The 21,484-nt window shown below is 35.5% G+C and overlaps 1 protein-coding gene and 1 pseudogene across 1 annotated transcript in view; one reads left to right on the forward strand and one right to left on the reverse strand.

Annotated features, from left to right (window-relative positions):
* Mdga2 (MAM domain containing glycosylphosphatidylinositol anchor 2) overlaps nucleotides 1–21,484 on the reverse strand; it is a 954,594-nt gene that overhangs the window by 841,162 nt on the left and 91,948 nt on the right. The gene's annotated exons all lie outside the window — the stretch shown is intronic.
* Nucleotides 3,242–3,337, forward strand: LOC123462551 (annotated as a pseudogene).

A 21,484-nucleotide genomic window follows, 5' to 3' on the forward strand; every position in this document is an offset into this window, starting at 1 on the left:
AGAACTTACAATCCTGAATTTAAAAGATGTATGGAAATGCTGAGTAGATTCCCCCAAAAGACCACTGTAATATCCTTTATGAATGCCAGCTTTGATTGTAACACAGCATCTGCAGAAGTTATATTTTCAGTAGAAAAGTAATGTTCATTGAAAATTAATGATTCATCATGGTATTTTCTGGGGGAGTATATTATTTGTACCCAAACAAAATGAAGAACAACTGTGAAAATTCCAAAAAATAATGAGTAAGCATACTTCATATAGTAATAAAAAAAATCAGAATTAACAAAAGAAAGGAGGCCCTTCAGAGATTAATTTTGTAATTGGACTCTGTTTTTGAAAAAGAGACCCAAGCATGTGATCTTCATTCATTTCCAAGAGGTTTCTGTCTTTATTACAATCATTGTTGCCTGCTAGTCAATGATACTCACACTGTTTTAAGGTGCATGTAAATTTAATTGTTTCTTTATAGGTAGACCGAGGTTACATAAGGGCAATTATAATAAAGTCTCTTGTGTATTTTTAAACACAAAAGATTTTTTTAACAGTAGAACTTATCACAAACCTCTGACTATGGAACTAATCACTTCTGACTGGACCTATCCTTTTAAAGAGAATAAACTAAGCAATTATGAACTGCAAATGGTCCCAATCAATTATCAACATACATATATATTTCTTTAAATTACATCCACATACTTTTTCAAAAGGATTGTAAATGAAATCATTCAAGTGTTTGTGCATGAGTTTCAAATTATTAAGTACTTCAAAGTGTTTAATAAGATTATACATAAAAGAATTATCAGATATTTTCAAATATTGAAAAAGATATCTCTCCATACATCAGTGATATACCCTTACTTGTAATACATTTCTATAAATTCTGGGTCAAACAAGTATTTGTAATAGTATCTGTGCATAAGCTTTCTATAAGAAAAACTTAACAAAACAAAGTTTGATTAAAATGAGAAACAAGCTCTTAACATATATTAACACAATGAAGCCAAGTATAGATAAATGCTACCAATTATTGAACATATGCATGCCCAGGAAGAAAAACTATTCATCTAAAAGTTAATTCTTCTCTATTTCCCTACCCCTTTCCAACCAGGGAATGCCTTCATAAAACTTTGGTAGTTCAGTTGTAATTAAGAAACTTGCCTATGGAGAACGGAGATCAGTGCCCACAACCCATGTGAACTCAGTGTCACACACCGCTTTGAGGTAGCTGTCCTGTCTTCAGTTGTGTGACCCAAATATCATCTCTGCTTTTGGTTTACTTCCTGATTTCCTGTGTTCTTATTGAGTCATAGGCATGATTCAGGAGTGTTAACCTTAATTATGGTCTCAGCACTGTAAGCTGTTTTGTTTTTGTTTTTAATACATGTGCCACCAACAACAGATAATATTTGTATTGCTTATACTTGCAATAATGGCTGAAGTTTAATCTTTAAATTGTCAGATTGTCTCAAAACATTAGACCCACATCTTGCCAGCATGCTCCATACACCTTGATACTGTTATTGGACATTCGTGGATAGCTACTCTAAGCTCACACATGAGAAGCCAGCCATAGTTGGTGCTCACAAGTCCCTTTTCCTTTTCTTCTCCCTTTTTCTGTCTCCTCCTCTTCTTCTTTCTTTTTTTAACTAGTCGGCACAGCTGATGCTCTAATAGTGTGGATTATGTTCCAGCCTACCCCAGTTATGACACGAGCAAGGTTATTAAAGTTAAAAGTTTTAAAATCACATGTGGATTTTATGGACCTCAAGCTGTCTATATAGACGAAAGTCATCAACCAACTGCTGTTCTGGGGGATTTTATTCCTGCACTGCAAGTAAGAATGTGAAGGTTCTTCAACTTCCTTTACTCCTGCCAGTTTTAAGCACTCAACAACAATCCCTTTCTAGTATTAAAATAAAGCAACACAGAATAAATTGTTCCTATTTTAAAAACGAAATTACTCTGGAATTTGTTTTCATGAAAACTTCATTTAAACACAGATTGTGATAGTATTGAATATACATTAGTAGATAATTTCAGCTAAAATATTTCACCAAAAAAATAATAGTGTCCATGATAAAGAAATATTCCAAATGTATCTTGGAAGAAACTAGTATAGATGACTGAAATTACTGAATGTCTAATTTATTAGTCTCATTCTTTCCAATTTCTATATAATGGAAATTTCCTTAAACACAAGAAGCTTATATTCTCTGGAGAGACTGTGATTAAAAAAAAAAAATGTTTAGGTAATTGTTGCTCAGAAAGATCTTTCCAGACTGGTAAAAATATACTTTCTTCCTTTGGGTACAATATATTTGTTATATTTAAAATTGTTGCTAGAGCCAAAATAAAATTTTTAAATGTTCTCCATATGATAAGTTTTAGATGGCATATAACTTTCTGGATATAAAATATGATTCTAATTTTTTATGTTAGCCCATTTTCACTAAGCCTCTAAGATTTCATTATTTCCTTTATAAAGATTCTTTTTTCACACATAACTAAAACTGTTATGTCAGTCTGATATAAAATGAGTAAGTAGTAACAAATGAATGAATCTGTGTCCTTTCTGATGGCCTTATATGGTTTGCAAATGAACAGGCTTGAAAGTTCAAAGATCCTGTACAAAAACTAAAAATGGAATGGACAAAGTATTGATGTCGGATTGTGATGCACTATATGTTTATAGTGTCTAAGGTCAAATAGAATGATCATTCTCTTCCTCTTATCCCAAAAGTTAATCTTGGATCCTCCCCTCAATGTCTCCAGTTGTGGTGGTTTTTTAGGTATCCTTAAAACTCATGTATTCTGAATGCTATGTCATCAGTTGATTACAATTTTGTAAAATGTGTTGGTTTTTTATTTAGTACAAGAGACTGAACTTAGAGCCTCAGACATGGTAGACAAGCTTCTCCCACTGAGATATGACCAAAGATCTTTAAATTTCTCCAGGTGTCCTCTACATGTCAGAGAGGCCTACATCTTGTAATCCTCCTGCCACAGTACCCTGAAGAGGTGGCCTTACATGCTAGCACCACCAGGTATGGCTATCAAATAACTCAGGACTATGTTATGAAGGTAACAATTTTTTGTATTGCTTAGGCCAGTTTCTCAGAATTTTCATTACTTATAGCTCATATCATATTGAATATTTTAAGAATGAAAGTATAATCTAGTTGAGGATTCAAAGTATACCAATGAAGTCCAAATAATAACTTCTGGAAACTTAATTTCACAGCTTCGGCAGCACATATACTAAAATTGGAACAATACAGAGAAGATTAGCATGGCCCCTGTGCACAGCAAAAGGTAAGCTTGAGGGATAAATTTTCAACAAGTATCAGAAACTTGTAAAGGTGATTTTAGAGATCAACGACTATATTAACAAGGCAAGATTTTTAATGAAGTTCTGAATAAAAATATTTAGGAAAAGCAATTCTCATGAATTGTAAAATTGAAACATTTTAAATGAAATTAAATTTAATTTCACATGTTTAGCTGATTTAATAAGTAAAGAGGTAATGTTTATAACTACCTATATTAGGAATTATCTCCAGCTAAGATGTAATAAAAGGTTAAGCATTATATTTATTAAATATAATACAGAATTAATTGAAAACAAAATTTAAAAGGAGGAATTCTTTGTGACTTAAGAAAAAAATACACTTTTAACACTCTATTTTCTAAGTTCCTTTAGTCAGTATTTCTGAGTCAAATCTTTATTTTTTGCTGAATTTGTTTTCAAGGTAGCAAATCTTCCAGGCGACAGACACAGAGAGAAAGACAGATAGAGGGAGAGAGAGAGAATGGGCGCGCCAGGGCTTCCAGCCTCTGCAAACGAAGTCCAGACAGTGCGCCCCCTTGTGCATCTGACTAACGTGGGACCTGGGGAACCGAGCCTCGAATCACGGTCCTTAGGCTTCACAGGCAAGCGCTTAACCGCTAAGCCATTTCTCCAGCCCCCCACTTACATTTTTAAGTTAATGTTTATTGATCTTTTAATTATTTTTACATTTAATTATAGCTACAAAGCAATAATTATAGGCAGAAAATATAATGATTCAACTTGACTCATTTACCATGTTCTTCTTTTGTGTTTGTTTGGAGCAAGTCAGTATGAAATACCAATGATCAATCCTTTGTTAACTGATTATTTCTGTAGTTTTACACAAATTTCTGCAATGAAATTCAATATTTTGATTCTATGCTTTATTTTATATCTCTGAAACATAAACATAAATCCCATCAAATTATTAATAAAAATATGAATTGAAATGAGACTTGATTTGGCTACCATTTATAAAGTATAAACATTATTCTTGGAGGTGGTGTTTTCAGGGCATTTCAGAAGAGGATTTAGGTTAGAGAATGCAACACACTGTTACTGAACTACTGAACTATTTCTAGCACAGAAGAAAATGCTTGTTATTAACCACATTATAATTACTTGGATAACAGAGGAAAGTGTGTTATTAGACTTCTCAATGCCAGAGTTCAGAAAACAGGAATTTATTATTTTTTTAAACAAACCCAACATTTGGTTTTTGTGTATCTTCATTTACCAAGTAGAATACAATACAAAACAAATCTTTCTCATGCTCAGTTTCCTTATCTGTGAAATGGGGGAGAAAGTAATAATTACCTAATATGCTCGAGTGTTCTGTGATTTAACTAAGTAGAGGCTGCAAAGGCTGATAAAACACTAAGTAGTATTAGATAACTATACAGCCTGAATTTACTGGTCGACTTGTGCTCCAGCAGTTTCAACACAGCTTCCTTTAATGAGCAGGAGAAAACCAGCTCATCTCTCTTAGCCTGTACTTCTGGCTTCATGGAGAATTCCTTGTGACCCATGTACTGAATGAAAATAAACACATCATAGATGTTTTTGTACTGTTATAGTTGATATCCTGAGACAGCCTGCCAGTGAACAGCTACAGATTTACAATCTCACATTCTGATAATTCTGGATACCAGTACTGAAGGGTGATGTCCCACTAGGTAGAACCTCAAACAATGCAATATGCTGTCTACGTTGAATGTTCTAATAGGTAGTTAAACATAAGGACTACACTGGCTAATGAGAAAAGTGTTAAGGTGATCTCTAATCATCACATTCATTTCTTAAATGTATTCTATATGTTAGCTTTTCAGAAGGTGCTACTGTATTAGGTTAAAGATATATCCTTTCCTAAACTAAGAGAACATTTTGTTAGATAATGGGTGGAAATAACAAAAAACACTTCAGTTCCTCATTGAATTCTCCTTTTAAATACTGATGATATGCATTTTATCATTCACTCATATAAAATATCAGACAAGATATTTGGTCCTATTGCTTAAATATTCAAAAAATGAAAATTCTATCTTAATTCCATCAAAACCCATTATTATTGGTGATGATCAAAATCATCTAGTATATTAAATGCTGTATAAACTTAGAAGAATTCTCTCATATCACTTGTTACTACTGATAAAATATCTGACTATGGTAACTAGGCAGGTTTGGAAGTATTTCTAGGCAAAAATTACTTGTCATGTCAACCTCATAGCATTAGAATATGCAACCTCAGATGCTCTGCCATCCAATAACAATCAAGGACACAGAGTGATGTTTAAAGGACTGTTATGTGAGCCATCATTTGCTCTCATCACTTTAAATTTTATGAGAGATCCAGACCAGCTACTGTAATGACATTAATTTGAGTTGCATTATTTTCTCCCCACTAAGAAACATTTTTAAGGCATTTTAATACTATGCCCCCAATTTTTAAGATCATATAAAATAAATAGGATATTGGGTACTTAAAATATAAAATGCAATTTAAGATATACCATATAAATTTATATATAGCAAATAAAATACACTTGAGGAGCTAGAGAGATGGCTCAGCAGTTATGACACAAAACCTAAAGATACAGGCTTGATTCTCTAGTACCCATGTAAAACCAGATGTACTGAGTGGCATTGTGTCTTGGGGGTTTGTTTGCAGTGGTGAGAGGGCCTGGTGTGCCCATTCTCTCTCTCTCTCTCTTGTTATCTCTCTATCTGCCCTTTTCTCTCTCAGTCTATTAAATAAATAAATAAAATATTTAAAAACAGACTTGATATATTTCAGTAGGTTTCTTCTGAAGAAACTATTATGTATATGTATGGGTATATACACACATACATACATATCATACACACACACACATATATATAGATGTAAATATATATATTCCTTTGTTACACATAGGGAAGTAAATTCAAAGAACCATTTATCTCTGTGAAATTTCCATTACAATCAAATGGCCAAGCAAGAATTTGAACCCAGTTCCCTTTTCTATTCTGAAAAGCTCAAACTTTCATATGCAAATTAGTGCCCTAAATAACTTAGTTTGTTTAGGCTGCTATAACAAAATGTGTCAGTAATAATTTGTAATGAACAACAAATGTATTAATCATAGTTACACAGTCAGGATGTCCAAGTTCAAGGGATCAGTAGGTTCGGTGTTTGATGAGGGCTCAGTTCCCTTACATGGTACTTATATGGGTCAACTTCTAGAGACTCCATCTCTTAGATTATCACACTGGATATTAGATTCCAATATGTAATTTCAAGAGATATACAACCATTCAAGTTATAACTGTTAGAGTTTACAAAGTATAATCATACAAGTGAGTTTTCTTTCAAACTACCATTCATCATAATATGGTTCACTATCATGATGATGGGAGTACAGGAGATGGCCCAATGGATAATTTACTTTCCATGTCAGCAGGAGTACCTGAGTCTGGATACCTAGAACCCATATAAAGCTGGACACAATCGTACATGTCATAAATCCCAGCACTCTGAAAGCAGAGAATCTGAGAATCTTCCCAAAGTTAACAGACTCAAACTGCTTTAAACAAGGTGGAAGACAAGGCCCAATACCCTAGGTTGTCCTCTGACCTCCACACAAGTGTCATGTGATGGCACACACAAGCCCACACTCTCTCACACATACATATTATGCAAATACATGCATCCAAAAAAACTCTATAGAAATGAAATATTTTACTTGCCATTAGCTTCTGAAGAGACAAGGATACATAGGTCACTATATAGTTGAAAGCACAAGGGAAAAAAATGCCAGCATGTCCTTTAGAAGTCTCTCCTTTTCTTTTTGACAACAATAGGCATTTGCATTTTCCTGAGATTTCAGAATAAGGCCAGGGTGTTTCAAGGCCCACGGTTTGCAATTACGGGAAATAATGGTTCTGCTGAACCTCATGCTGCCCATTGCCTCTCAGCCAACCTGGTGACAATGGCCTTCTCCACAAGCCACACATCAAAGGGTGCACATCAACAGCTGTTGCCTGGCTAAGCAGACTTCTGTAACTTGTGTTGTTTTAGGAATGAAAAATGGTTCCTAATAAGTTGAAAGCTATGATATCTCCATCAGTGGGTAAGGAAAGATTTTAATCATAAAAAATCAGAAAGGACGTACAATTTACTTCAATGCTTTCTGTTTCTTCAGTGATTTGCTTTAAAAGCTTTCAAGTCTTTATTCTGCCTTTAAGTGCATGGCAGCCATAAACATGTATTTTCATGGACATATGGGAAAGAAACTTCTCTCTCCAACCACTCCTCTCTTTCTGTCTTCGCTCGGGCTACTGTCTCACTAGTGGAAGACAGCATATTTTAAAAAGAAGTTTTCAACAGAACGTGGGCATAGGAGTGAGATGAGAAGCACCATGTCCAGAGCTACTGTCCTGCTAACATGGCTAAGCACTATTCATTTCCAAACACCCAAGCCCTAACTTAGTATTATTTGGGTCATTTGAGTTTGTGAGAAATGGCATTTGTCAATAAACACATTTTCATCATAATGTATATACAAAGAGGCTTTGAAAAATAACTAGCAAACAAGTAGGATGCATTTTAGAATAACCTTACAAAGTTTGATACTTTGTTCTTGACAAACCTAGAGGGACCCAATTTGAAATGCATACTGTTCATACTGCCAACCTTCAGTCATTACTCTGTAGTGGAGCACAATTTCCCTATAGAATTTGTTTTTGGTCATGTGACTTGTGTTGCTATTGAATGGAGCAAAAGCAACTGTCTGGCTGTTTTAGTACATATAAAATTGCGTGCTTCCTCATGAGAAGAGGATGCCCCAGAGCCACTGAACAAAAATGAAAACATAGGTGAAGAAATCTAAACTTATGATGGAAATAAATGTGTTATTATCAGTCTTTGAAATCCTCAATCTGTTGCACACAGGATATCCTTAGTATATATAACCTTAATACATATTGTATTTAAAGAAATGTTTTTGATGCTTGTTTCCCTCAATTCATTATTTGCAAGTAATATAGTTAAGTATGCAAGCACTAAAATAAAATGAATCATCAGTGAGTTGGCTTCCCCAAGCTGATTAATTTGTAAAAAAATATTTAATATATTAGAATCAATCTCATTATTATGAGGATGAAGTAACTTAACAGACTTAAAATCTTCAGTTGACTGTTTGGTATACAATGAGCACTCATCAAATTTTATTATCTGGATGGAGAGATGGCTCAGTGACTAAAGGCATTTGTGTGTAAAGCCTGATGTCCTGTTGTTTGATTCCCCAATACCCACATAAAGCCACATGTGCAACGTGGTGCATGTGTATGAACTTCATTTGCAGTGGCATTAGGCTCTGTGCTCATTCTCTGTCTCTCACAAACACATAAATTAAAAACAAAATTAATGTGCTATTATATTATATTGTTTTTAATTACTTATGATTTGATCATGTTAAGTGCCTTTGTAAAAGCTATGACCATGGGCTTCTTTGGGTAATGAAAAATTAATATAGGATACAGGGAGAGTTTTGGGCTTACCTTAGGTATCCAGTACCTCATGACAATGACTCAAATGTAACACAATAAATACATTTTATAAAACATGATGTTGATACACTGTGAAGGACAATGGGACCATTTGGTGCTTGTTCATAAAAGCATGATTTTTCTCCAAAACTGAGCTCAGAAAAATGAGAGTGGAGAATTATAAGTTCTGTTGACTGTGGTTTGTTTTTGAGAACTGCATTCCAGCATTACCATATTACTTCTATAAAATCGGGAACATACAAAGTTAAAAGAAATGTGATGTTGAGATTGGCCTTCAAATGTGACTTAATTTGTATTCTTCCATATAAAAATGATTTAAATCATTTCAATGGAAATATTTCTAAATCCTATGCTAAATGTACCTTCCTTAGTACATAGATTTTTAACAAAAGTTACGTTTTTTGAAGACTGCCTTTCTTAAAATCATGTTTACTTTTAGTAATTAAAATGATGAGTATTTAAATTATGATGCCTAGAGGCATTACTACAGATTCTAGCATAAAGTTATGTGGTTTGTATTATTAAATGCAAACATTTATTTAGTTTAAATAAGAGTAGAGTACAGCGTGGATAGTTGTCATATGATTGTGTCCTATGCCTTTTGTTCTGCCCAAAAAATGATTAAATAAAAGAGATGGTAGTTTTTTTTTTTTTCTGAAGTAATTTTAGATCCCAGAAAAACCTTTGTTATTATCGTTTGATAATATGACATTATTCAAAATCCTTTCTTTTACTTCATGACATATCACTTCACTCTCTTTGAGAGGTTCAGCTCAGTTTCCAGCTTGCATATGCTTCTAACTATGGGCCTTGAGACAATGTCAACCTCACTGTGCTTCCAGTAGCATTCCCTGGGAAAATTTGAGGTAATTATTCTAAAGATAACTAATGCAAATTGTAATTGTAATTATTATCCAAAACACATTAATTCAATACATTTTTACTGAACACTTTGGATTCATTGTTTTCTTAGCTTTTATGGTTTCAATATTTATAGTTTATTCCATTTTCTGCAGGTGTGTTATGTGTGCATTTGTACATGTATGTTGCTCTGTGCATGGATATTACATGTGTCTCCTCTTTCTCAATCATCCTCCATCATATATATATATATATATATATATATATATATATATATATATATATATATATATATTTTTTTTTTAAGACAGGTTCTCTCCCTAAACCAGGAGCTCATCAATTCAGGTACACTAGTTAGACTCAGAGATCCTACTACCTCCACCTTTCCAACATTGGGTTTGCCAGTGTATCTCACATGCCAGGCTTTAATGTGGGTCAGGGAGACCTGAACTCAGATCTTCATGTTCACATGACAGGCTCATGTCTGACAGAGATATTGTCTCAGCCTCTGTTATTTTTGTTGTTGTTTTTAGTTCTGCTTTGTTTTATTTTAACTGCAGGTAGAGGAAAGCAAGACAGACAAGATCTCCATTCTCATTGATTGGAGACAAGCATATTATGAAAGTTAGTAAATAAATAAGTGAATTTTGATGCCAAACGAGATTAGAATTATGTGAGAGAAAACTACATTTGTTATATGGTCAGAAAAAAAGTACATCTCTCAGGAGGCAAAATTTAAGCTGGGCTTGAGTAGCAAGCAAGCAAAACTCCATACTGAGACTCCTGGTTTAAGTGAGAACTTCAGATTTTGGATCATTTTAGCAATTATTTTAAATCTGATTAATTGATTTCTATTCAGTGTATGTAGGACACCTACTTCAGAGTGAGTAATGAAGTTTTCATTGAAATATATTTGTATTCACTGATTGGATTGTATTTTAAAATGTGATAAATACTTAGGTCTTCTACACAATTATTAAGATGAGATACAAAATGGCAGATTTAGCTGGGTGTTTTTGTTCATGCCTTTAATCCCACCACTTGGGAGGCAGAGATAGGAGGATCACTGTGAGTTTGAGGCAACCCTGAGACTACATAGTGAATTCCAGGTCAGCCTGAGCTAGACTGAGACTCTACCTTGATAAACCAAAAAAGAAAAAAAAAAGAGAAGAAAAGAAAGAAAGAAAATGGTAGATTTAATATAGCTGTTTATTAATAACTACCTATTTTATTTAAATCCATGCATTTAGATCTTGCATTAAATTATATATATGTAATACATATATGTACATATGTATATGTAACAAAAAGCACAGTAAATTTTAAACTGTATGGGACTTCAAGCCAAAATACGATGCCAAAATAATATGTGATTACTTTCTAAGACAAATTCTTTATTGCCTGACTTAAAGTAGGAATTATTAGCTCATGTGTAAACAGTATTTATTTCAAAAAAGGCTTAGTCAACCCTTGACTTTATTTTTAATTACTTTACTTACATATTCCTCAAAATATCTTAGTGATCTAAAAGGTAACTAACTTTATCCTGTGCTAAGGAGTAAACTATGGCACAGTGCCATTATATTACATATTCTAAGGCTTTCATGGCCTCAAAAAGACTGAATAAAAAGTTACTACCTTACCTATTATTTCCTTGGGGTAAAGAAGATGGACATCTTATAGGAGAAATATTTGAGAAAGTTATCTAGATAATAAAATATTTCATTCTTATGAGATATTCAATATTTTAACCCACTGATTCCACAAAATGTGTTAACTTCTTATTCACTAAATAAACATTCATTGTGTACCATATGTTCCTCACTAAGGCAATTAGGATACAAATACAGATCAAATGTGGCCTACTCTAGCCATCCAGTCATACTTTTTTTTTTTTTTTTTTTGAGGTAGGGTCTCACTCTAGTCCAGGCTGACCTGGAACTGACTATGTAGTCTCAGGGTGGCCTCAAACTCACAGTAATCCACCTACCTCTGCCTCCCAAGTACTGGGATTAAAGGTGTACACCACCACCCCCGGCTTCAGTCACACATTTTTAAAGGTTACATGTTGTACATTGTAATGCAATCACATGTTGAATAATCATCTGTTATATGTTTAGCAACATACATGTACAAATGCATTTATAACAAACATTCAGTGGTAGAAAAAATTTACCAAGTAGATATAATTTAACCAATAAACCTACAATTAAGACAGAGTATTGCTTACAAGTTTTATAAAAGCAAAGCATTTTTCCATTGTTATTAACATACAACTACATTTCATTTTCATGAAATTCTTTAACAACTCATAACAATGCCAGCCCATTCCTTCTGTGCTGCCCATAGTTCATAAATTTAGACTCTGAAAAAAATGAGTGGGGTTTTGAAATGTACTATGTTGAGTATGTTGACCAATTATGAATGTGAGACATTTTATATCATTTATATTTTCTTTGTTCATCAAATTGATAATATATTAGTATATTAGTATTTTATTGTTATTAGTATAAAATTAGTTATTATTAGTAGTAAAAAAATATTCACTCATTTTCTAAGATTTACTCCTAGGTATTTTTGAACATATTATAAAACGAAATTCTTCCTTAGCTTCATTTTGGATTTTTATTCCCAGGGCATGGAAATATGATTGACTTCTGTGCATTGATCTCATATTCTACAAACTTATTGTATTAGCTTACTAGTTTTAATAGCTTGAGAGTGCACATACATATTCCTTAAGACTTTCCATATATACAACATTACCTGACAGAGATATTTTATGTCTTTTCTAGCCTGGATGCCTTTTAGATTCATGTGGTGGGTCTTAAAGAATGAACTGTAGTTCATTATTTACAATAGAAAATGAACAGAATAAAAGGTATAAACAAAGATATTTAGAAAGATCCTTGCACATACATAGTACTGATACTTGCTATAACTTGTTATAGTTCCATGGTAGAAAAAAATGAGGTATGATTGCATTTGAGTTTAGTTACCAAAACACTAAGATATTATAGAATTAAATCAATATATTTTCATAAAATTATCTCATAACAATTATAATAATGTGATAATGTGAGATATCTCATGAAACATTCATTGACTACACAAATTTAGAACAAGAGAATTTTTCCACTGACTTTACCATGCATATTTTTTGAAATATGATGACTAATTAACAAATAACTAATAATTATAAACTATGAAAAATGTCTATTTAATGCAATAACAGCCTCATTGTGGAGTAATATGGGATATTTCATCTTGGAACTGTGTTAAGTAGAAATTTGATAAGGTCTAAGAACTTGCTTTATTCTAGGGAATCTTGTTAAATTTTAGCACCAGTTTCACCATACAGCATTACTCTGCATATCTTTATGGCAAGCAGAGAAATTCCCTTTATGACCAAAGGAAACTGTTAATCCCTAATGTGAAAATTCCTGTGTTTGACTGCTGAGATTGGCTGTCTGCCATTCATGCTTTCACACTCATTTGTTAAAGTTCAGCAGGAACCAGGCAACCTGAAAATCTCAGGACCATGCAAACACAGCAGTTTAGTTAGGTCTCTGCTTGTTTCTTTCTGAGCTTAGTTACAGTAAGCAGTTTCTTGCAGAAGAACATTGTTGATGATTTGTACTCTTTGAATGATATTTCAATATAGATTAAATTCAAACTAGTGAAATTTGAATAGTGCTAGGATGTTTTTAAATGAAACTTACAAATTGAGAATAGAATAATCAATGTACTTCCTACCAAAAAGAATTTGATTTTATTGAGAGCAATAGTCCTTACACAAAATACAATTAACTTCAAAAGTAGAGAATGCTATCTTTAAAGAATAACTCTCCATGTCTTTCTGGCTGCATGTGAGTCCACAAGTGCTTGTGCATATATGTGCACGTGTGTGTGTGTGTGTGTGTGTGTGTGTGTGTGTGTGTGTGTGTGTGTAGGCCAGAAGATGAGTCAGTTACCCTACCTGAGATGCCAAGTAGCTGATGTTGACCTGATGTTGGCCAAGTAGCTACACTGGCTGTCCAGCAAGCCCTAGAATCTTCTTGTCTCTCAGTGCTATGATTCCAGGAATGAACCTTCACACCTGACATTTTCACATGGATCTTAGGGATTGAACTCATATGTCCTTAATCTTGCAAAGCAAACACCTGACTGAGCAATCTTCCCAGTCCCAGCTTTTGGGCTTTTATGACTGCTCATGCTCTGGGTATTATCATCAGGTAGTAGAAAACACAGTATCTTTGTTAAGAGCCTGTGAACAAATTGAGCTCCCCATGAAAGGGAGCATTCTTATACAGATTCCTCTGAAGGACATGCACAATTTTTCACACTTGAAAATGATAATTGATAGAAGAGTTTCAGGTTCAGTAAGATTCTCCAGCATCACTTTTATGAAGCAAACTAGGTTCTGGGCTCTTCAGAATATTCACAGGACATCCTAAGTGCCCAATGTATTCTTTGGAGTCAACTGTGCTCCTTAAGTATGACCATTATATCTCATTGATATCATTCTTTCAAACAGTATTATTGAATACCTACTGTGGAGCAAAACAGTCTGTCTGTTCTCAGGTTGCCTCTAAGACATCAGATAATGAATATAATATGTAATATATGAGTTATTAGGTTTCTCCCAAATTCCTCCATATGACAAGAGTCTTTTGGTCTATATTTTTGCCTCCGTGCTCTTCACAAATGAAATCGCACCCACTTTTAAATTGAAGATGAATTCCCCTTTTTTTTACAAATCGCTAGAGCAAAGATGTTTACTTTCTCTCCCATTACTGAAAGTAACTAATTTGTACATAGTGTACCTGCCTGATGACTTCAGGCATATTAAGTGTGTACCTCACTACTTGAAAATTCAATGACATTAGAAATTCCTACCTACATTTTTGTAGGTAAAACTATAAAAACCGTATACTATGATGTAATAAAAGAAAAACAAGCATCAGAACTTATCTATTCTGTGTGAACATTCATGTGATGAATTGACTCAAGGGCATGACAGTACAATGAAGTGTGAGGCATTAATTATACACTTTGGAGGAGCTTATCACTTGAAATGAGTCACAGAGGAAATGCCCACATTAGACTAACTTGTGTAGGCATATAATAATCATTGTCTCATGACTCAATTTCCCCATATGATTTTGTCATTTTCAAAGCTCTGACTTAAGATACAGAGACAGTTTGCATGAGGTATAACACTTTCTTTTTCTTATAGGCTAACCTTCACTTTAGTGAACCTTAGTGTGGAATGAAAGAAGCTAAATATGAATAATGTGTTTTATATAGTACTGATTTATAGAAAAATCTTAGAATACACACAATAATGTATAAGACCAGAAGTAGATTAGTTGTGGTTTATGAATGAGTTGTCTCAGGTGTTAAACTATAAAGGAAAGCCAGATAGCTTTGAGAGGGTTCATAAAAATAGTTCATATTTAAATTGCCAGAAGGGTTATGCAGGTACATGAATTTCTTAACACTCATTGGCCAGCATATTCAAAGTACATGTGCTTGATTGCAAATTAATTAAGCTTTACTGAAGTTTATTTAAAGGTTAACTAAAGTGAGACCCAAATATATTGAGTTTATTGTTAGCAATTCTAGAGTCATCAAGTATATCTTCATGAAAATTGGAGAAGTTTAATCAATGGGCTCTCAAGAACTTAAACCTAAAAGGAAATGACAGCATGTCATCTTGAAATCATTAAGCCTGAGTCATTCTGGAAGGTCAGACAATGGCCTATGTCCTTATTAATGATTCTCTTTTATGGTTCCATTGTTTAAGTATTGAGAACATCAGCCAACCGAACTTGCTTTAGGCCCTCCCCATCTTCATTCAATCACTTGGAAGAAAACCTATTCTGTTCTCTGGCTACTCTGTAGGGATTCTTCCTCTACTTCAGATGGCTATAAATTGCATTTTCTTTTTCCTGTCATCATATGCCTCCTAAAAATGTCTACCAATATCATCATCAACTACTTATACTTCCTGTCCATGTACTAGTTCCAAGGTATTTTGATAAATGGAAGAGATTGTTAAATACTGAAAATAATCCCATAAAGTGAGTATTTATCCCTATTTTCACAGATGAATGTATTAGTCATATAGATTTTAAGCAACATTCTCTAGCTACTAAAATTTAATAACTCACAGACTTGATTCAAGTCCAGATCAAGAGCTGATCTCCACAACCAATATGCTCTAGTACATGAGCTTAATCTAGAAGATTCCTGCTTTGATAGCTAATAAAGTTCATACTAACATATTATTGGACTTTGTGTATCTTATACGTAGACCATGCACTTAAATTCCTATCAATGCACTCTTCCTCTAGAAGACTGGAATTTTCTATGAAAGAATATGACAGAGTCCTCCAGAAGCACACTGATATAACACTTAAGGTCACAAAGCTGTCCTCTATATAGGCAGTCCAAGAAAAGCCCAAGAATATTGTCATAGTTAAATTTTATTGTCAATTTGATTAGACTGGGAATCAAGTGTGAGACTTGCCTCTTGGGAGGAAAGAATGATGGAAGTTAAGTGTCACTGAATAAGTGGTCATTCCAGTAATGAACTATGTATAAAGAAATTTTAAGAGAATGTTTCCCTGCCAACCTTCACTGCCTGGTTGCTACTATACCTTTCAGACCTTGGAAGCTGGATTCTTCAGTCTCCCAATGTGGACTAAAGACAAGCAGCTCTCCAGGACTCCTCCAGATATTCTATGCTTCATTGGAACTGATGAGGCATTCAGCCTCACAGACAGAGCAGCTAAAAGTTTTCTGTCCCTTCAACCTGCAAATAGTCATCACTGGACTGCCCAACAATTATGAGATAACCTAGCCTAGTAAGTCCCCTTTATAATATGCATACTGATATAAATATAGTCATTCTACAGGTTTTCTTACAGCAGATAATGTGATTAATACAAGTATCTTCAAAATAAATTCACAAAGAACAGTTCATGCAGATTTCTCCACATGGTCTGTTTTCACTTGGGAAATGTTATCTAGGAATTAACTTGTGTTTATCAGCACACAAAATAATTTAATAGGATTATTTTCATCTACTAAACTAAAGTTACTTAAGAAAAATACCTAGGTAAAATTTCCCCTCAAGTTTTTAAGAAATGTAATACTTTTATTTTCCCAACAATGAAAACAAATCAATACTATCAGTAGTATATACAAAATATAGTAAGCCACTATACTCCTTCATTTTGTATTTTTCCATCTCAGAAAATAAAAATTTTGAAAATAAAAGTTAACTTTAAAAAAAAAATTGTGTGTGTGTGTATGTGTGTGTGTGTGTATGTGTGTGTGATTTGTATGTCTTTATGTGTCTGGGCACATGTATGGTGGGTGTGATAGCTAAGTTTTGTTGTCATCTTGATCTATTTAGGAAACTGAAAACATTCTTCTTCAGCGGGTTTCAGAGCTTGCTTCCAGGAAGAATTAACTAAAGAAGGAAGTCCTTCCTCCATAGTTCACCCTTCTCGCAGAGTGGGCAGGACCCCCTCAGAGAGGGATTTAATCTAAGACAGCTGTGAGAGAAAATAATTCCTTCCTCCCACCTGGCTGCTGGTGCTGGTTCTGCTTGCTGCCTTACAGTATGTACTGAAGATCAGAACAGACTGAAGACCAGCATGGACTGAAGATCATCCCAGCGTGCACTGATGACCAGCAGCTCTCTAGGAAGCCTTTGGAACTTCAGTGCTGGATTGAGACTGCTGAGGCATCTAGTCACCTGTACTGAGCAGCTACCAGGTTCCTTGATTCCCGAGTCCACAGAAAGCTATTTTTGGACTGCCATAAACTAATCCAAATAAATTCCCTTTTTCATACAATTCATTCTATCACTTGTGTTCCTCTAGAGAACTGATAAAACCAACTGTATACATCAATAGGTATACCCCTGTATTAGTGAGATACAGGGGGATACTGTGGTGGTTTTATTCAGGTGTCCCCCATAAGCTTAGATGTTCTGAATGCTAGGATCCCAGCTGATGGAGATTTGGGAATTAATGCCTCCTGGAGGGAGTGTATTGTTGGGGGCAGGCCTATGGGTGTTATAGTCAGTTTCCCCATGCCAGTGTTTGGCACACTCTCCTGTTGCTATGTTCTACCTTATGTGAGCCAGGGGGTGATGTCCACCCTCTGCTCATGCCATCATTTTCCCCTGCCATTGTGGAACTTCCCCTAGAGCCTGTAAGCCAAAAACCTCTTTTCCACAGAAGCTGCTCTTGGTTGGTTGATTTCTACCAGCAATGAGAACCTGACTGCAACAGTAAAGTGGTAACGAGGAGTGGGATTGCTTCTGGACACCTGACTGTGTGGCTTTCGCCTCTTGGAGCTGATTTTCAAGAGGAATATGGGAGGATTTGAAACCTTGGCCTAAGAGACATCTTGCACTGCTATAAGTATGGCTAAACAGACTATTCTGGTCAGAGTTGAAAGGCCTGAATGCAGTAAGAACTATGGACTGTGAGAATTGGCTTATGTGTGTGAGAAAGAGCTTTGCCTGGACTGGGCTAGCAGTTTGTGTGAGAAGCTTGCTATTATGTCCATGTCCTGAAAAGTTGTGCAGGGGTGCTTTGCACAGAAATAAACTGGTGTGAGCAGAGGGATATGGCATTGAAAAAAGAAAGAAAAATCTTTGGGTGAATTGCTACCTGTTCAGCTGCAATTGAGAAATTACAACATTTGAGACTGGGCCAGCTGACATGCGTTGGGGCAACAGGAAGAATCTAGACTCTTTTGAAGGAGCCTGAGTGCTCAAGGACTGTCCTGTTCTTCAAAGTCTCTTTATTCCTCCTGGGATTAACAAATTGGCACCCTACCTGGTATCGTGGAGCATAAGAAATGCAGGAAAGAGAGGGTCATTGAGTTTGCAACATGGTCTTGTATTTTGGAAATGGCCATGGGCAGTGAAGCAGTTTTTGTTGGTTGCCTGAATGGAGACCCCATGGGGCCATGGCTTGCAGTGGAGACTCAGTGGAGATCCTGGGACCACGAGATGGCTTCCAAGGAGAGCTGCTGATCTGATGAAGTTTTCCAGGACTGTGAGTAGCATAGCTGTAGGGGTGGAATTGGAATGCCAGATACTTGCTGGTTAGAATTATCAGACTTGGAGATTTGTCACTGGCTAGTTATTGGACTTGAAGCTACAGAGTTTGATGTTCGCCCTGCATGTCTTAAATCTTGTATTGGTTGAATGTTTCTTTGCTCTGCCCAATGTCATCTTTTGCAGTGTGAATATTTATTCTGTGCCATTATGGGGTTTTTTTGAGGTTATTTTTTGGTATTATGGTTCAGTTAAATGATCCTGGACTATGGGGATGTTTGAACATCATTGGGATTGATAAAAACTATGGTAACTTTTAAAGTTAGATGAATGCATTACATTTTACATTATGTTTGGTTATCAGTTTATGGGGGCCACAGATGGAATGTGGTGGTTTGATTCAGGTGTCCCCCACAAGCTTAGGTTTTCTGAATGCCAGGTTCCCAGCTGATGGAGATTTGGGAATTAATGCCTCTTGGAGGGAGTGTATTGTTGGGGGTAGGCTTATGGGTGTTATAGCCAGTTTCCCCATGCCAGTGTTTAGCATACTCTCCTGTTGCTATTTTCCACCTTATGTTGGCCAGGGGGTCATGTCTACCTTCTGCTCATGCCATAGTTTTCCCTACCATCGTAGAGCTTCCCCTCAAGCCTGTAAGCCAAAATAAACCTCTTTTTCAGAGAAGCTGCTCTTGGTTGGGGGAGTTCTACCAGCAGTAAGAATCTGAATGAAACAGATACCTATACATGTAAAGGCAAATGTGTAGAAGCCAGAGGACAATCTTGGGTGCACTTCTCAGAAACTCTATTCACTTCCTTTGAGACAGGTACCCACATTAGCTTAAAGCACATCACTTAGCCTAGAATGTCTGGCTAGTAAGTCTCAGGGATTCTCTTATCACTGTGTCTGCAGCACTAGAATTCTAGGTGCACATCATTATGTTCAGCATTTTTTTCTTTTATTAACTAATTAATTTATTTATTTGAGAGTGACAGACACAGAGAGAAAGACAGAGGGAGAGAGAGAGAATGGGCGCACCAGGGCTTCCAGCCTCTGCAAACGAACTCCAGACGCGTGCACCCCCTTGTGTATCTGGCCAACGTGGGACCTGGGGAACCGAGCCTCGAACTGGGGTCCTTAGGCTTCACAGGCAAGCGCTTAACCGCTAAGCCATCTCTCCAGCCCATATGTTCAGCATTTTATGTGGGTACTTGGAATAAAACTCAGGTCACAATGCTTGGTAGGCAAGCATGTTACTCACTGAGCTATCAACTCATCCTACTTTAGTTCTCTACTGAGTAGATTTTCTTTTGTAAATATAAATGTGACACAAGTTAACAGAATGGCCAAGCTTTGCTCAACTTCCTGTCCATGATAATCCTTCTTATAAGTAGAAAACTTTTGCTTAGGTTATTTTTTCCTTGGTCCAGTAGTAATTTTCTTTATAAAATGCTAATATTTAGAGTTTATTACTGAGGGGGCTAGACATATAAAAGATTCCTTATGAAGGAAACACACAAACTGAGTCTAGACTTTTTACCTGTAGAGACAATGATCTTAGCTCTAAGAAATAATTGATGAGGGAATCAGAATTTTATCAAATAAAATTCTATAAGTTATTGACATGACTATGTTTTAATATACATAAAACCCAGTTTAAGCATAGAAAAAATACAGAATTTGAATAAGAATCATAATGAGATGAGATTTTATTGGCAATCACCTGGCTGGGGCTCTTCTGCTCTGTCAAATGGAAGCTGGCTAATAGCAAAGGTCTGGATAATGAGTAATGGAAGCTCTAGACCCTTGATAGCAACTATACTAGCAGGATATTAAGCTCTGGGTACCGATGGCTAGATACTTACCGCTCCAAGATCTGGAGGCCAGATATTTAAATCTCTAGATATTCTGTATTTAAGTTTATAGTTCTGAGTCTTGAGGGTCAGTGACCTTATATTCTGCCTGCTACCCATGACTGGTGGGCTTGGCACAGCAGCTGAGGACTATCATAACAAGCCCTGAGTGTTGGAGCTCTTGGTTCCTGAAAGTTCTAGGACTTTGGATTGAGGGATTCTCGGTTCTTATTGCTAGGTAGCTTCCTATAACTCATCCGGCAAACAATAGTTTCTTGTCTTTGGACTCAGCCTTCCAGAGTCAAAAAAGGGGTTTGAGGAATGGGTGTGGTTTGTAAATTAAAAATTATATACATACCAATCACAGCACAGCTTAATGCCAACAATTACAGGCTCCATATAGGAACTTACAGAGACATCCATCACAAATTGCACATGATAATGAACAGCTGTTTTATTACTACTTTTCCCAAGATAGGGTCTAGCCCTATCCCAAGCTGACCTGGAATTCACTCTGCAGTCTCATGGTAGCCTTGAATTCACAGCAATCCTCCTACATCTGCATTCCTAATGCTTGGATTAAAGACATGTGCCACCACGACCAGCTTAAACAGTTGTTTTCTACTTAGCTCCTCTGCTCTCTGTTCCTATGATTTGAGTGGGAGTAGTTATAGGATAAGCAGACTCATCGGGAGTTTGCTGGGTGTTGCTTTGTGCTAACATCCTCCAGGGCTGGTAAGTTGTCTGGAGTAGCCATTACTGGAGCAAGGGCTCCTAAAACAGCAAAGTTTCAAAACAGTGAGACT

The sequence above is a fragment of the Jaculus jaculus genome, chromosome 7 (genome assembly GCF_020740685.1).
Source record: "Jaculus jaculus isolate mJacJac1 chromosome 7, mJacJac1.mat.Y.cur, whole genome shotgun sequence".
NCBI classification, from domain to species: domain Eukaryota; kingdom Metazoa; phylum Chordata; class Mammalia; order Rodentia; family Dipodidae; genus Jaculus; species Jaculus jaculus.